Genomic DNA, 18243 nt, shown 5'->3' with positions numbered 1-18243 from the left:
TAATTAATTAATATATGTTATTATTTCTAATTGAAAAGTTACAGTAAATATTAAATAAGGCATAATATATTTAGAAATATACTTCATACATTTAGAAATATGTGTAATGCATCATATATTTAAAAGTATAAGATTTTTTTTATTAATTATTTTTTGTGTGAATTTCATGTATTTACTATTTCATTTATTTATTATTTTTTCATATATTTATTATTTTTGTTCTACTTTCATGTAGCCTTTTAAAATTTGCGTTTGTGTGTGCCAGGTTTTTGGTAAAAGAATGGTTGGTGAATTTCAATTATCTAATAGTCCTAATGTTGCTTTGGAAGGGAATGAAGTTCCTATAGAAAGTAATGGAGTTTCACTCACACAGAAAGTTCAATCTACTCTAAATGAAATAAATATAGAAAATCAAGATCCTGAAGCTCATGTTGAACTCACTACAAGTCCTAACAAAAGGGGATTAAAATCAGATGCTTGGCCCTATTTTAAAAGGCAAAAAATAGGAGGCCTTTGGAAGGCTATATGCAAATCTTGTGATAAGAAAATTGGTGGTGATACAAAAAATGGTACTAAACATTTATTTGATCATATTAGCATATGTCCAAAACGCACAGAGAGAGGTCCAAAACAAGCCATGCTCAAAGTGACAGAAAAAATCCGAAAACATACATGAATCATTTGTGGTTGGAAATTATACATTTAATCAAGATGTTTCTAGGAATGAACTCGCGAAGATGATTATATTGCATGAATATCCCATCATGATGGTTAACCATATTGGTTTTAGAAATTGTAGCCATTCTCTTCAACCTTTGTTCAAGATAGTTTCTCGTTACACCATGAAGAATGATATAATGAAGTTGTATGAAAGTGAGAAGTCAAAGCAAATGAAAATACTTGCAAAGAATAAAATCCGCATTGCAATAACTACTGATATGTGGACTGCTAGCAACCCGAACAAAGGATATATGTCTGTTACAGCTCATTACATTGATGAAAATTGGATTTTGCAGAATCGAATCATCAGGTAACTTCTCCCTTTCCATTTACGTTATTATTATAGTATAGTTATTTTATGTGATATTTATTATAATTTATTTTTAGGTTCATTTATGTCCCTACGCCACATACTGCTGAGGTCATTTGTGATTTTTTGGTAGATTGTTTGATGGATTGGAATATTGATAGAAAATTGTCAGCATTAACCGTTGATAATTGTAGCACCAATGGTGCTCTGATTGACCATTTGATTGATAAGATGTCACCTTCTTCTTTTATTTTAAAAGGGAAATTGTTTCATACGCATTGTTGCGCCCACATATTAAACTTGATAGTGAAAGATGGCATGCAAACAATTTCTTTCTAGTTCAATTGAAAAGATTAGGGAAAGTGTCGGTTTTTGGGTAGCAACACCAAAAGCTTGCACAAGATTGTAGAATAAGATGGAACTCTACTTATTTAATGCTTACTTCTGCATTGCCTTGCGAACAAGTTTTGTTAAACGTTTAAAACAACGCCGTGATTCCCAATATAAGTGTGCACCAAGTGAAGAAGATTGGAAAATGGCAAGAGAAATTTGTGACAAGTTGAAATTGTTTTTTAGTGTCACTGAGTTGTTCTCGGGTACTAAGTATCCAACATCAAACATTTATTTTCCCAAAGTTTGTCAAATAAGATTAGCTTTAAGAAAGTGGGAAGATTCTTCTAGTGATACTATACAAAGTATGGCAAGAAGTATGATAGTGAAGTTTGACAAATATTGGAGTTTGATTAATGGGGTGATGGAAATAGGGGCTGTTTTGGATCCTAGATATAAAATAACTTTGTTGAATTACTTCTTCCCACTTATGTATGGGAATAATTCTCCCAAAGAATTGGAAAAGGTAATACAAATGTGTGAAGATTTAGTTGAAGAATATCAACCAAATAATGATATGGTTCCTACAAGTAGTGAAGTTGGTGCATCAACATTGATAGATGACATTGATGTCACAAGTCAAGATTGGGAGAAGGCTTATTCAGAATATGTGATGGAAAATACTTCAACTACAACTGTCAAGTCAGAATTTACTTCCTACTTGGAAGATGGTGTCTTGCTTGATAAACAAAAAAAAAAAGAAAATTTTGACATCTTAGGATGGTGGAAACAAAATGGTTTGAAATTTCCAACTTTGCAAGAGATTGCAAGGGACTTTTTAGCAATTCCTATCTCTACTGTTGCTTCAGAGTCCGCCTTTAGTACTAGTGGTCGTGTTTTAAGTCAACAACGTAGTAGGTTGAAGGAAAACACTTGATTGATCATTACTTGTTTGGATATTTTGCTTAATATTTTAGTTTATTTATATGTAACTTTGTTTTAAGTATTTTGATATTTCTACTTTACGTGTGTTATCAATTGAGCAAATAGAGATATGTTGATTTTTCCTTTTAGTTGACTTATTATGAAGTATTTTTTAGCTTTTCAAGCATACTCATGATGCTAAATTTTACAATTATCCCTTATTAGTTTTGATGAAGTATAGTTTTTTAAGCATAATTATGTTGTTGGATTTTTTTTGTTGTTTAGGCATATTGTTACTTTAAAAAGTATTATAATTTATGTTGTTGAATTTTATAGCATTTTATAGAAATTTATAAAAAAATATTATTATTTTGTGTTCCATTAGTATTTTTAATAAAAAATAATAAATGTCAAATACTAGTATTTTTTAATAACAGAATAAACATGTGAATTTTTTTTTATAAAAAATATAAACATTTTAAAAAATAAAAGATTAATGAATAAATGTAGGATCTACGGGGATCCCCGCGGGGAACGGGGATGGGGATATAAATTCCCCCGTGACGGGGATCGGGGAATGAATTTGATGGCGGAGAAAAAGATGGGGAAGTGTCCCCCTCCCCTGCCCCGCCCCATTGACATCCCTAATTCTGTCTGTGACAAGTCCAAGCCTAAGGTTCCTTGACTTAAAGACAAAATTAGAAACAACGTATAAAATTTCTTCCATTGCAATGAATCTGCTAAATACTAATTTTGCATGCCATATAGTATTCTTTGCAACATTTACATTTGAAAACAATCACTTGAACCTTTAAATTATTGATAGGTATCACATCACTTTGAAAGGAACGCCCTTTCTAGTTACATCATCATCTTCATTATGACAACTCAGACTGCTTTTAGGATTACCAACTGACCCCACAAACACACACGGGTCTTTTCAGCCTGATTTATCCTCACTCATACGCTTTTCGAGAAACTTCTCAGAAGTTCATCCATACAAATACTACTCCAAACCAAACACGCTTAATATAAAGTTCTTATTTGTTAAGCTATCTAAAAGAAGATGTATCTTATTGATATAGGTAGTACCAATCAATACTTATAAGCATTCCTTCAACCATGTAGTCTGATACCTGCATAACCTCAACATCTCTCTCATTTTGACGTGAATTAGATTTTTGCCTAGAAGTTTCTAGAAGCTACTCATAGTCATGCCTCGTGCACCGAAAATCACTCTCTACCCTTATTGGTCTCGAGTGTTCCATGTCCATAAGATTCCGCTTGGTCCGTCCCCGAATCACATCGTACTGGGAGAGGTTTACTCTGATATTATTTGTAACACCCAGATTGCTTTAAGGATCACCAACTGATTCCACAAACTCACACGGATCTTTTCAGCATGCTTTGACCTCACTTACACGCGTTCCAGGAAAATTCCTAGAAGGTCACCCACCAAAGACTACTCGAAGTAAAGCACACTTAACTATGAATTTCTTAGTTGTAAGGCTACAAAAAAGAAGATGCATCTTATTGGTATAGGTAGTATCAATCAATACTTATAAGTCTTCCTTCAATCATGCAGTCTCATACCTACACATCCTCAGGATCCATCTCATTTAGATGTGACGCGGTGCAAAAAATAATCGAGCGTACTGATGCTTAAAATAAACTATAGAGTTGCCACCGTAGTTTTTATTTAAAGGGAAACATCGATAAAACCCTTTTAAGGAAGAAATGTCCATCACAACCAAATCGGATTCGGGAGTCAGTTATGCGAGGGGAAAGTATTAGCACCCCTTCAAATCATTTGTACTTAACGGGAACCTCTTAATATGCTAGGGTTGAAATGTTTGCTAAGGAATGTTAGCTATTTTTTATTAGTCGTTTTGAAATGTTTGCTAAGGAATTGTTGGAATGCTTGACAAGATTTCAAAATCATGTGCCTACGTATTCGTGGTAGAAAATAAATGTTGGCCAATTGCTTTTAGATGTTAGTGTTAGATCGCATTTGAGCAATTAAACGTTTGCATGTAAGCTCGCACTATAAAAGCTTAAATATCTGTTTGTATTTCGTGTCGAAATGACCTAAAGTATTCGTTTTATGAAAAAGTTTGTTTGCATTTGGTTACACAAGGGAAAAATATATATTTTATGGGAGAAAATTTATTTTATTTTAATTTGAAAAGAAGAAAGTTTTTTTTTCGTTATTTTTAATTATTGATAATTAAAAAATGCATTAAATATATTTTGTATTTTTTCTAAATAAATGAATTAAACATTTTTAGGATTTTTAAAATAAAACTAAATTAAATATTCCTATAAAATAATTTTTTTTTTGTGTTTTATATTTTTATTGTTTGTAGTATTTTATTTTGACAATATTCATAATTGATTATATCATAATGCAAATAAATCAATTAATATGTTTATTCAAAATAAAAATAAAGAAACAAGTAAACTCAAAGTCCAATTAAAGATATCTTCCACATGGTACTTTCTCAAATTAAATTAGAATTTAAACAACCTTTAATTATAAGGCTTAAATGCAGTTTTAGCTCCCCAAATTTCTCAAATTGCTTAACTTTGATCTCCCATATTTTAATTTCTTGATTTCGGTCCCATAAGTTTTGTAATTGCTTAATTTTGACCCCTGAAGTCTGTCCCCTTTTGCATTTGATAGTCTCCTAATGACTTGTAGACTAAAATTTTTTGTCGTTTTTTCTCATTTTTTTTAAATCTTCTTCTCGACAATTTTATATTTTTTCTCATTTTTGAATGTAAATTTAAAAAATCTTAAATATATCATTCAACTTATGCTTACTGGCAAATTATTTTGACAAAAAAGACCTAATTAAAATAATAATCCCTTTGACCAATAACTCCCTTATAGTTAATCATAAAGTTCCAAAGTCTAACAATCCTATTAGTCATATAGAATTTCAATTTTTTATAAGGGATATTGCATGTTTGTTCGTATATTCTAAGTTGAATGAAATATTTAAGATTTTCAAAATATTACATTCAAAGCTACTATTAATAAGAGAAGAAAAATATAATTGTAAAGAGGAAAATTTTAAAAAAAGGAAAGAAAGAGATAAAAAAAAAGAAATTTAGTCTACATATCATTAGGGGACTATCAAATACAAAAGGGGAGAAACTTGAGGGGCCAAAATCAAGCAAATGAAACTTAGGGGGTCAAATTAGGCAATTAGGAAAATTGGGGGACTAAAATTAAGCAATTGAAACATGAGGGACCAAAATCAAACAATTGAAAAATTTGGGGGTCAAAACTGCATTTAACCCTAATTAGAAAATAAGGACTAGTATTATAATAATAATAATAATAATAATAATAATAATAATAATTAATCATGATAAAAGCTAAGCTATTGAGTTTTAGAATTCCAAACCAAATTCCTAGAAACCAAGGAAAATGCAATTAACAATTCATCTTAATAAGAGTATGCATGGCAACAAAACCCGTATACGCGAATGCTCACCCGAACCCGTCCCGAAGTTAACAGGGAAAACCCACTTTGACTGAGTTTGAGTTGGAGTTTGGGTTTTCCCATTACAAAATATGGGGACGAGTCGGATAATGAAGACACAAGTATCCACCCCGAACCTGCCCCGTTTACAAACACTCGGCATAACAGTGCAAAATGGAAGTGGAAAAGTGAATAAGCTTAGGCAGCAAATACGCTTTCCGGTGGCAGGAGATTCAGTGGTTTTACTTTGCGGACATGGTGCGACGGAGCTTGCATATGCTTTCGAAGAAAAAGGGGGGGGGGAGCTGCGATGAGATTGGACTCGCGTGGTAGCGGGTTGGTCGGTCGGTGATGGATGCGTTGTGTCGCCGGCGTTTCCTTTCTCTTTTGTTTTTCTGATCCTCTTTGAATCCAAGTTCAATTACTTAAAATTTATTGGTCTATTTGCTTGTTGGATTGTAGGTTCATATTTATATTTGTTAATGGTTTGTGATGTTTTTTGTTTTGATGTAATGTTTATGAATGTTTGGTTTTGTTGTTGAATTTGCTATGGTAAAAGTATGATGGTGATTATTGTTATATTGATGTTGGAGAAGTTTTTGTTAATGTGAAGGTTGAATTGATGGTGATGGTGTTTATGGTTGTTGTAATATGGTGAAGAATGGTTTGTGTTGCAGTATGTGTTATGTGCAATGTGAGTTATTAGTCTTACATTTCTTGGAAAAATGGAGGTTGAGCACTTTATAAGTGAGATGACACATACACCTATTATCTTAAGGTTTTCGGTGAATATGTGGTGTCTCTTTCACTTGCCTGTTGCTCTTGACCCATGTGGATGCTACTCATGATGACCTAATAGTGGTATCTGAGTCGATGGTTCAATTAAGGGACCAACTCCTTGTATCGAAGTCTTCCTGACAATGTGGTCGTTAGGTAACGTGTCCCGTTTTAGTATCTGCAACGACAATACAAGTATATGTGGATGAAAAGAGCTTCCACTTGAGGGGGAGCATGGTGGATGAAGTCACACTTGAGGGGGAGATTGTTGTGTGTAAGTGTCAGTTATTAGTCCCACATTTCTTGGAAAAGTCGAGGTTGAGCACTTTATAAGTGAGATAACTCATACACCTATCACCTTAAGATTTTGGGTGAATATGTGGTGTCTCTTTCACTTATGTGTTGCTCTTGACCCAATGTGGATGCTCCACATGATGACCTAATAGTATGAAGATACTAGGATTGAATATAGTTGCTGAGGAGGGAGTTGAGAGTTTGGTGGTGGCGGGGTTTGACCTTTTTGGTCTACACGTGAGAGAGAACAACAAGTAAGATTTGACTCTCTTTTTGGGTTGACTAAAATCAAAGGTTTTAGAAATTGCTCTTATTTGTATTAGTTTTCTATGTCAACTGAAAAGGAAACAAAACCAAGTAATTGATCAAGAGACCAAATTGACTTTTACTTTCTCCGATTAGGGGTGGCAAAACAGGCCGCCCGCCCCGCCTTAAGCCTGCCAAAAAACGAGTGGGGTGGGCATGCCCGCCAAGTAAAATAGGCACAAAAATCATGCCCGCCCCGCCAAGATGGCGGGTTGGAGGGCGGCGGGCTTGCCTGCCTATTTTTATTTATATATTTTTTCATTCTTTTAATAGATTAATTGTTTTTTTTTACCTTTTAATTAAATTTTTCACTTATTTTTTAAAATAATTTTTTATAAAAACAACTTTTTAACAAATTTTACTTAAAAAAACATTACATATATTTACAAATAAATATATAAAATAAACCATCAAGAATTGAAATTACTAGAATTAACTAAAAAAAAAAAGGGAATTTTGGAGAAGCGGCAGACATTGGCGGCGGCGGGCATTGGCGGAGCAGGCTATGGCGGGCGGCGGTTTTGGCAGGGCGGGCTTTGGCGAGCGGCGGGCCTAAAATCCCAACCCAACCCGCCAATTTTTGGCGGGTGCGCGGGCCGGCCCGGCGGACCACGACCCGTTTTGCCACCCCTATCTCCGATCTTGTGCCATAATAAATCAATTATATAATTAACATCCCAATTTTTCACTTGTTTACTAAAATACCCAGAAATAAAATAACAAACAAAATAAAGATAAAATAAAATAAAAACAAAATGAAATAAACATTTCCTTCTTATCTTCGTATTTTTTATTATTAAAATAAGAATAAAAAATAAATAAAATAAAACTTTATGGTATCTTTAAAAAAAATAGAAGGGAAAATGATAGGGTTCGAACCCACGACCCTAGGTCGGAAGTTCATGCCTGGCTACCAACTCAGCTGACTTACACTTTTGATTGTTTCTTTTGGAATGTTGTTAAAAATGAGATAGTAAAAAATATGGGTAAAACTAAGGGCATGACAACTACCCATATTTAATTACCTTTAACCCGAGAGCACGAGTGATGCTAGTCTTCATGTAATCATGGTGGAAGTTGATAAAATATAAAAGGACCCCAAAATTTTATCCATTGAGTCATGAAAAGGAACGTGGAAGAAAACATCTAGATAGGATATGTTAAAGATATCATCATGAAGCTCGGGGTCCGTGCTTAGATTGAACATAGAGAGATCGTCGCCATCTCGATGCTCGGTGCTTAGATAGAACACAAAGAGATCATCACCTTCCCAAGGTTCGATGCTTAGATCGAATACAAGGAGATCGTTGCCTTCCCGAGGGTCGATGCTTAGATTGAACACAAGGAAATCGTTATCTTTCCGAGGGTCGATTCTTAGATCGAACACAAGGAGATTGTCATTTAAGGTCGGTTCTTAGATCGAACATAAGGAGATATTCACCGAAGGTCGGTTCTTAGATTGAACACAAGGAGATCATCGTCGAAGGTCAGTTCTTAGATCAAACATAAGGATATCATCGTCGAAGGTTAGTGCTTAGATTAAACACAAGGAAATTGTTTCCTTCCCGAGGGTCGATGCTTAGATCGAACACAAAGAGATCATCTCCGAAAGCCAGTGCTTAGATCAAACATAAGGAAATCCTCGTTGAAAGTCGATACTTAGAACGAACAAAAGGAGATCGTCGTTGAAAGTCAATTGTTAGATTGAACATAAGGAGTTCGCGGCCTTCCCGAGGGCCGGTGCTTAGATCAAACAAAGATATATTCGCCGAAGGTTGGTTCTTAGATCAAACAGAAGGATATCGTCGCCTTGCTGAAGGTCAATGCTTAGATTAAGACAAGTCGTCGCCAACTTGAAAGTTAGTGCTTAGACTTAAAGACACAATGATCGTTGTCAAATCTAAAGTCGATGCTTAGATCAAGGTAAAGGAGACTCGTTGGGAATATTAGAGGTTAAAACCTACTCATGAGTTAGTATGGATTATTTAGAAACACCATCTAGTAGGGGAGATTCTATAAAGGACTTAGTGAGGAGCAAGCTTGTTGGGGAAAACTTTCAAGAAGATTCTGCTGGAATAAAAATTGAATTAGCCGGGGATTAGACTTCTATGAGAGGTCATGAAATCCTTACTTATTCTATGTATGCATGCGTTGTACCGATGAATGATATGTTTATACATGATATGGTTTAGGCTGATGCGTTTGTGCATTCATGAAATAATGAAATCCATGGTTGATGCATGTAATGGGATAATAGGTTTGATTGCCAAGCGAGAAATGAGCTTGCAAATGGTTTTCTAGACGAGAACTAGGCTTTGGTGATGTGAATCGCCATGTGAGAATTGGGCTTTAAAATTCCAAACGGGTATTGGACTTTTGGATGAATTCTCGAGAAGGGAACAAGTACTTCATATCACTAGAGAAGAAGTGTATTATAAGATGGAAATTTCCAGACGTGAACCGGGCTTTGAATTGCCAAGCAATGTTGTGGTTTAAAGTGCCAATGAAAATTGGGATTTGATGGATTCGAATGGCATAGTACTGAAAATAGTCAGTATTTGGGAATGAATGAAAATGCCACACATGACTCGCTATGCAAGTTTTGAAATCTAAAGTTGTTTATTGATGTAACATTGTGATGTATAGTGAAGGGATTAATAGTCTAAGTGTAATGTTGACTTAGACGTTCAAAATACGCAAATGCTAATATCATGATATACATGAAGGTGATTCACAAATATCTTTGGAGTCAGTTTAACGTACATTAATTGCAGTATACTTTCATAATAAACCTTATTTCAATTAGATCTTTTAAGGGTTATAACGTGGTCTGGTTCACGGTTTTTGAAAAAAGGATATAAGGCTTAAAGCTTTATTTTTACCTAACCCATTCCTCCTTAATGATCTTTGGTCATATGTTTAGTTAATTCGACCCATGCATTCAATTTCTAAGAAAATTTAAAGGTGAGAATGTGATGATTGGATAACCAATGAGATTTTTTGCTCGAGGTCGGAGTCACCAACTTTCGCTTGGTAGTCACAAAATTTTGCTTTTGTAAATATTTTTGGTGACCCATTGATTCTTGATATGGTGGTAACCTAATCTTGTTTTTTTTTTGAAGATTTTAGTGACCATTTTTTTCTTTTTTTTTCTTTTTTCATCCCTAATTTTTTCCTGGACCACTCTTTCGAGTTTTCAGTCCACCAGGATGCCCTGACTTTTGTCTAAATCATTGCTTAGGTTTAGACTTAGGGGACTTTTTCTTTCTTTTTTAATGATTTTTCCGTAAGGTTGTGACTTCTATATTTATGGTTGGTGAGGAACAACCACTATGAACTTTTGGGTTTTCATGATTTCTACGACATCAAATGATGTGTATGGGGAAGAAGATGTAGTTGATTCTCACATGGGATGTTTTTTCTTTCAAAATTTGAATGCACAGTCAAATTAATTGAAGACTACCCTACCCTTGGTTAAGATTAAAGAGTTTTTTGTACATAAAGAAATACCAACTTCTAGGCTCAAAGGGGTTGACTATGAATTAACTCATTATATATTCAATGTTTGGGGATTTGAAATAATGTGTTACATTGTAAATAAGGTTTTATTTGAAATCATACCTTAGCCACTTTGGTTATTTTATGTTCATCATATTCCCTCCGATCTTTGCTTAAAAAAAGTTTGTTAAAGGAAAATGAATGAGAGAAGTATTGACATTTTTTTTCTTCTTTTTGCGTTAAAAATTAAAAAACGAGTAAACACCGAAAGGATTTACGGAAAAAATGGAAAAACGTGTGAGCACAAAAGAATTGATTCAAAATATGCATGCTCATATTATTATTAACATTTTAAAACAACAAGTTTACAAGTAAGTCAATTTAACAAACGATGAAATTACAAATGAAAATGATAGCCTAATGACCACCAGTGTTGAGGAAGCTCTCTCATGACTGATTGAACAACCTTTTACCCACTCAAATTCCAAGGTTGATGTGCTTTCCAAGAAATCGAATGTGCTTCAGATTTCCTCATGATCTGATCTAGAATCCTTACAGTCTCCTTATTTTCCTGACTTCTCTAACTTTCACTGCGTCTCGAACACTCTTGTTGATTCTTTCTATTTTTTTATTTAGAGTTAGCTCGTGTACAACAGTCTTTTGAATTTTTTAAAATCCCAAAAATTTTCTTGGACTTCTCCTTTGCGTTTTCAAACCAACAGGATGCTCATATTTTCCTAGGTCTCCCTTTCAGATTTTTCGACTTAGTGGGTTTCTTTTCATCTTTTATTTTTTCTAGGCATATATTTTTTAGACTGCGTCAGAGTTCATAGGGAGTGAAAGCTCCTCTATATGCATATTTGTAAGGATCAAAGCTCTGTTGCCCCTTATCGGTGATAAAGGGAGGGGTGATCAATATCTCGCGATTGCAGAATGACAGTATGACGTGTAACACCCCATTTCTACCCGACAATTATAATGCGGAAAATATCAGAGTATTTAAAATTTTCTCGACAAATAAATGAGGCATCACATATTCATTTAACAATAAATCACATCATCGCATTTAGCGGATACATAGCACTTTCTTTAATCAATCAAACAAATACTCAACATATAATACTTTTCAAAACAGAACAATTTCTTTCATTAGAACAAGGCGGAATCATAGTTCTCAATCTTTAAAATCAATAACATCTTATTCAGCTCAGATAAAATAATAAACAACAACAATCATAAACATCATAAATCATCCCCCCGAGTGCTACGTATCAGAGCGACAACCGACTCGAATAACATCAACTAAATCTTCATACTCGAACACCTGCACGTTACCAATATAAAGGCAACGGCGAACAAGAGAAAAGGGTGAGATATCAAATCATATAAGTGAGCGCATGATAAATTGTATATTACGATCCAGGCATATATAGTTATCACATCACCAGTGTTAATATTGCCATATACTTTATACTTTCACTAACACACAAATCTCACATACTTCTCATTGCATCATAAGTCACACTACTTCACATTCGCATCAATTATATATAAACATATCAGTCATTCACTTGCAAGTAAAATCATGATACATCACGAGTATAAATCACAATTTTAGTCTCAAAACATCACAGCATATAAGTCACTCATCTAGTCACAAAACATCACATATACATTTAATTACAAAACATCACATATACGGCTAATCACAAAACATCACATATAAGTCACACCAGACATATTCTATTAATTGCATTCACAAACATCGATATCATCATACTATTCACAAAATCATCAATTCACATCTTCACATACTTCCATCATTCAACAAGTCACAATATACAGTCACGATATAGTCACAAAACATCACAACTATGAATCACATAAGACACATGGGACATGACTCATGTATATGCATGTGGTACCAATCAGAGCTTCATCCCCCTTCACCAATTGCCCGAATCTGAGGCGCAAGGCATAAGCCTTCGTCACTAATTTGCCAATCCAGGCCGTCACAGAGTATGCATATGAAATGTGACTCGACAAACAAAACATACACAACATACTCATCACAATCACTAGGCATACGCCCACGTCACTTATAATTACCAATTATTAGAGGTAATTCAACGTCACAATTAATCACAAATATATACAATATCACATATTATCAATCATCACAAACATCGTCATATTTTGACACATCGTCGCAATTATACAACTTCTTATATAAACAAGATCATCACAACATCATCATGTTTCGGTATATCACAGCAATTCGACTTATTAAGTCAATTCAAATTAGTCTCATAATCCTCTATAAATTAGTCTTCTAATTAACTCACTAATCCACTATCAACTAACCAAAATTAATCACAAAGCATACTCCAATTAATTGTGCAAATTCCGCGTCGCTACCGGTTATCTAATTTTCGGTTATATTCTTAATATTCACGACTTTATGAGTCTTCGGGTTACACTTCCAAGTCACCAAAAACACAACTCAACCGGTTGATTCGGATACAATTCTATTCTTTACCGGTTATTCGATTCGTTCGGTTAAATTCTCAAGATACCGTTATTTAACGATAAACCGAATAATTAATCTAAATCTAAATATTTTCTAATTAAATAGGCTTATTGAAAATTAATTTATCTATTAATTAAATCAACCAATTAATAGTCATATTATATTAATTCCAATTCCATTATATCCTATTCCTAAAATGTGTGTCATTTTCCATCACGAACCAACATTTATTTATAAGGAATATTTAAATTAAACACAATTTTGGTCGATTCGTAAATATCACAATTTCAACAAAATAACACCACCACGTTATTCTACTAATTAAACTTAGCTACCACGTAAATTTTCATCAAATTTCGGATAATTAATTATACCGTTTAATGCAGCTATTTGGGTTAAACGGGACTGTTTAGAATACATTTGTTCTATAATTCTCCTGTTTCACAGTTGATTACCCAACTATTTCCATTATATATATTATCTTGGTGTTTATAATATTATTCAATCCCTAATTTCTATAGCCATGTTTCCAATATATATATATATATATATATATATATATATATATATATATATATATATATATATATATATATATATATATATATATATATATATATATATATATATATATATATATATATATATATATATATATATATATATATATATATATATATATATCAACTAACAGCAAGCACACTAAGTGATATATAATAGAAATAGAATTAGCACACTAAAATAGAATGAAGATGAAATTAAAGTAAGACAAGTCACAGCAGGCCAGAAACGAAATTTTGAATAGTATCTCCCAGCATATTGCCGACCTTCAAGGTCACTGCGGCAAGGCACGGTTCGCTTTCGTAATTCCTCTTTCTCTTATTCAATTTTTTTCCAAGCACACATAACATTCAACCACATTTCATTTTCAATTTCAACACAGCAATAACAATATCAACGGTAACAGATAAAAATCTATGTCCTAATCCCCAACATACAATTGTTCATAAGTCCCATTATAAGAAGAGAACCTCACCCTTACCTTATCAAATGAAGCAACTTTCTCTTTGCTTGCCTCCTTCTCTTCAAACTTTGTTCTCTCCAAAATGACAAACTAAACTTCTCATTCTCTAAAACCCTAATTTATCAATTGCAATTGGGCTTAGTCTTTCACTTCCTTTTTATTCTTCTTCACAATTTAATTTAGGCCCAATAAGAAAAATAACTCCAAATAACCAATACCTCACTTAATAATATTACACCGATATAATAATTCCGACTTACAAATAATATTATTCTTAATATTATTTTCCGACTTCAATTTAATAATTCCAAATGTGCCCTTAAATAACACCGACAATCCAAATTCGACCAATATATCATATTTCCGGTCTAATCTTAATTACTCAGAAAATTCCCAAAACTTCAAATATTATTCCAATAATATTTCTAATAGTGAAAATATCAAAACTCTTGATTAAATATCGATCCGCTATCCCGAACTAAAACCGACTAAATCGTCTCAAAATACGAAAACTTCACTAAACACTCTGAACGTCTAGATTAAGCGCATAATTAAATTTTTGGGCGTTACATGACGCCCCAGATTTGTAGTCACATGTTCTTGATCTTCTTTTCATCTCATATTGTAAGGTTATCATAACTTGTCCTACTTTCTCTTTCAATTCGTTGATTTCATGTTTCAGAGCTTCTTGTCTTGGCACAAATTCTTCCATGCCTTGCGAGAATGAGTTCACTATGAGCGTGAAAGACCACTTGGCTTTTATCCGGTGGGTGACAATATGGTATGAATTATGTATGAATGCAACACAATAAAATGAATGATATGAAATGAGATGCATGTTTAACATATGTTGATGAATGTTTATGCTAAAAAATTGTTTATTTAGAGGGAATTTCAAATTTTCATGTTTATTGTAAGCATTCAAAATTATGAAAACAACAATGAAACAAGATCACAAAATTGGTTAAAATAGCAATCGATTCATTTATTCCATGATAAAGGGCGTGTACAATATTCTTTTTGCCTAGTTCTCTTCCTATCTTATGCACTTTCTCCCAAGAATGGATAGTCCTTTGGAGCATATCGGAGTCATTAGCACCCAAATCATAAAGTACAAATCCTCTTAATCCTTCGTCATTTGGTTTCTCCATAATTGGATAACCTAATTATCTCAAAGCTAGTACCTGATTATAGTTAATGCCCTTTAGAATCGATGAGAGGGACATTAGGAAAATTCCCACAGTTGAAGGTTATTTCTTCTACATTGAGCTTTCTAGAATACCATAAGATAGACTTTTCAGGGAGAGACACTAACTTTTGAGACAAACCATGACTGTTATTTGTCTTAATCATGTAAACATCATTGTATAGGTGAAAAGTTAGCCATGAGTATAGAAAATGGACATAACATAACATTTGTCATTTCTTTTATCATGTCACACATGAAGGGTATGATATACATCAACAAGGAGGGCATGCACAAGATCTTTTTCCTTAACCTTTACAGTCCAGAATACACTAATGAAGTATGATTAGTATTCAAATTAGAAAACAAGTTCATTCTGTCTGTGGCAAGTCCAAACCTAAGGTTCATTGGCTCAAGGACAAAATATATAACCAACGTATCAATTTACTTCCATTTCACTGAATCAGTGATATACCGAATTTTTCTATTACGTAATCTTTAATTTATTTACATTAGAAAATAGTCATTTGAGCCTTTGAATTATCAAGAGGTACCACATACCTTAGAAGGAACGCTATTTCTAATTACACTATCATCATCTTCAATGTGATGCCTCATACTGCTCTAGATGTTTTATCATTACTCACACGCTTTTCAAAAAGTTTCCTAAAATATCACTCGTTCAAATATTCCTCCAAATCAAACATGTTTAATAATGAAGTTCTTATTCGTTACTTTTAAAAAAAAATGCATTTTATTTGTACAGATAATACCAACTAATACTTATCATCCTCCCTTCAACTATGTATATGAGTTGCCAAATCAATATAAGTTGGTTGATTTTTTGTTTTTGTTTTTGTTTTCTTTATTAACTAGTGTCTATAAGATTGTTTTAATAGTTGCCATATAAGACTTTAAAATATCATTGTTTAATTATTTAATTTTTAATTTAATATTTTTGTCTAGTTTGAACATATAATATAATATTTAGTTTCAAAACATAAAATTAAAATTAATAGCAAAGATCATGTATTAAAACATGATCTACTTCAATAAATAAAAAAGATCATATTTAAAAAAATTAAATTAAAATATCAATAGTATGTGATTTCTTTTTTATATATATAGAATTTTAAATCTATTTAGAATAATTTTAAGTGATTTCTATTTTTATTTAGAATTTATAATCTATTTAGAATAATTATAAATGTTTTTTTCTATAATATTCAATCTATTTTAATTAATTAATATAATGGTCACTTTTATACTATACTGTAAATGATATTTCCGTATCATACAAATAAAATACTACGTAATAGCATGGGAAAAAATATTTATTATATAATTGGCTAAGATATGTGCGCTATTAAATATATTCTTTCTATATATAAAATATTTATATCTTAAGTTTGGTGAAAATTATGTAGATGGTAGAAAATTATATATATATAAACTTGCTCAAAATCATATACTACAACAACAGCCAATTTCAAGTTAAGAAAATGAGTTATCAAAATATAATTTCTCTAGCTATTCTAACTCTCCTCCTAACTTTGCTATGGTAAATAAGTTTTTCTTGCACCTTCTAACTTTACTATTATTCATTATTATTATTATTATTATTATTATTATTATTATTATTATTATTATTATTATTATTATTATTATTATTATTATTATTATTATTATTATTATTATTATTATTATTATTATTGTATGGATTGTAATTTACTGGTGCAGTGTAAATGGTGCGAGAATGATTGAGCATAAAGTTTCAGACTTTGCAGAACCAAATATTGTGATTAAACAATGTTTCCTAGAAGAATGCACGGAAGAATGTAGGAAGGCCGGCTTGGTTGGAATCTGTGATGAAAATGGAGATTGCAAGTGTCTTAGGCCCACACTAAATTAGTATTGTCTCTAAATATTGTAAAACAATTTTACACTATCGACTAATAAATGTCGAGCATTCTATCAAATTATTTTTGTTACGAATATTTATGTTAGTGGATGTTCATCCATCTACTAGTTTTTCATCTTCTTATTTCATATTTAATATGTGTTTAATATATGTGATTTTCTATCTCCCTTGAGTCCTATAAATAAATATTCATATTAGAATGTAAAACACACTTGAAATAAGATAAGATAATATTGCTCTCTTTCTTCTCTACCTCTCTTTGATCTCTATATAATTTTTATTTAGTTCATAACACGTTATCAGCACGATAATATGTGTAAGATAATGACAATATATGTTATTGATATAGGTAGTATCAATCAATACTTATAAGCATTCCTTCAAACATGTAGTCTGATACCTGCACAACCTCAATATCTCTCTCATTTTGAAGTGAATTCAATTTTTGCCTAGAAGTTTCTAGAAGCTACTCATAGTCATGCCTCGTGCACGGACAATCATCTCTACTCTTATTGGTCTGGGGTGTTCCATGTCCATAAGTTTCCGCTTGGTTCGTCCCCGAACCACATCGTACTGGGAGAGGTTTACTCTGATATTATTTGTAACACCCAGATTGCTTTCAGGATTACCAACTGATTCAACAAATCCACACGGGTCTTTTCAGCATGTTTTGTCCTCACTTACATGTGTTCTAGGAAAATTCCTAGAAGGTCACCCATCAAATACTACTCTAAGTAAAGCACACTTAACTATGAATTTCTTAGTTGTAAGGCTACAAAAAAGAAGACGAATCTTATTGGTATAAATAATATCAATCAATACTTATAAGTCTTCCTTCAAACATGTAGTCTCATACCTACACATTCTCAGGACCCATCTCATTTAGATGTGTCGCGGTGCAAAAAATAATCGAGCGTACTGATGCTCAAAAT

The 18243-nt window shown here is 32.5% G+C and overlaps 1 pseudogene; it reads left to right on the top strand.

Moving 5' to 3' along the window:
* The first annotated feature begins 280 nt into the window (after positions 1-280).
* LOC131605742 (zinc finger BED domain-containing protein RICESLEEPER 1-like) lies at positions 281-1369 on the top strand (annotated as a pseudogene).
* The last annotated feature ends 16874 nt before the right edge of the window (positions 1370-18243 follow it).

Source organism: Vicia villosa, linkage group LG5, assembly GCF_029867415.1.
Source record: "Vicia villosa cultivar HV-30 ecotype Madison, WI linkage group LG5, Vvil1.0, whole genome shotgun sequence".
In the NCBI taxonomy this organism is placed as follows: Eukaryota; Viridiplantae; Streptophyta; class Magnoliopsida; order Fabales; family Fabaceae; genus Vicia; species Vicia villosa.
The sequence above is the reverse complement of the archived record's forward strand: the minus strand, read 5'-3'. Positions and strand labels throughout refer to the sequence as shown.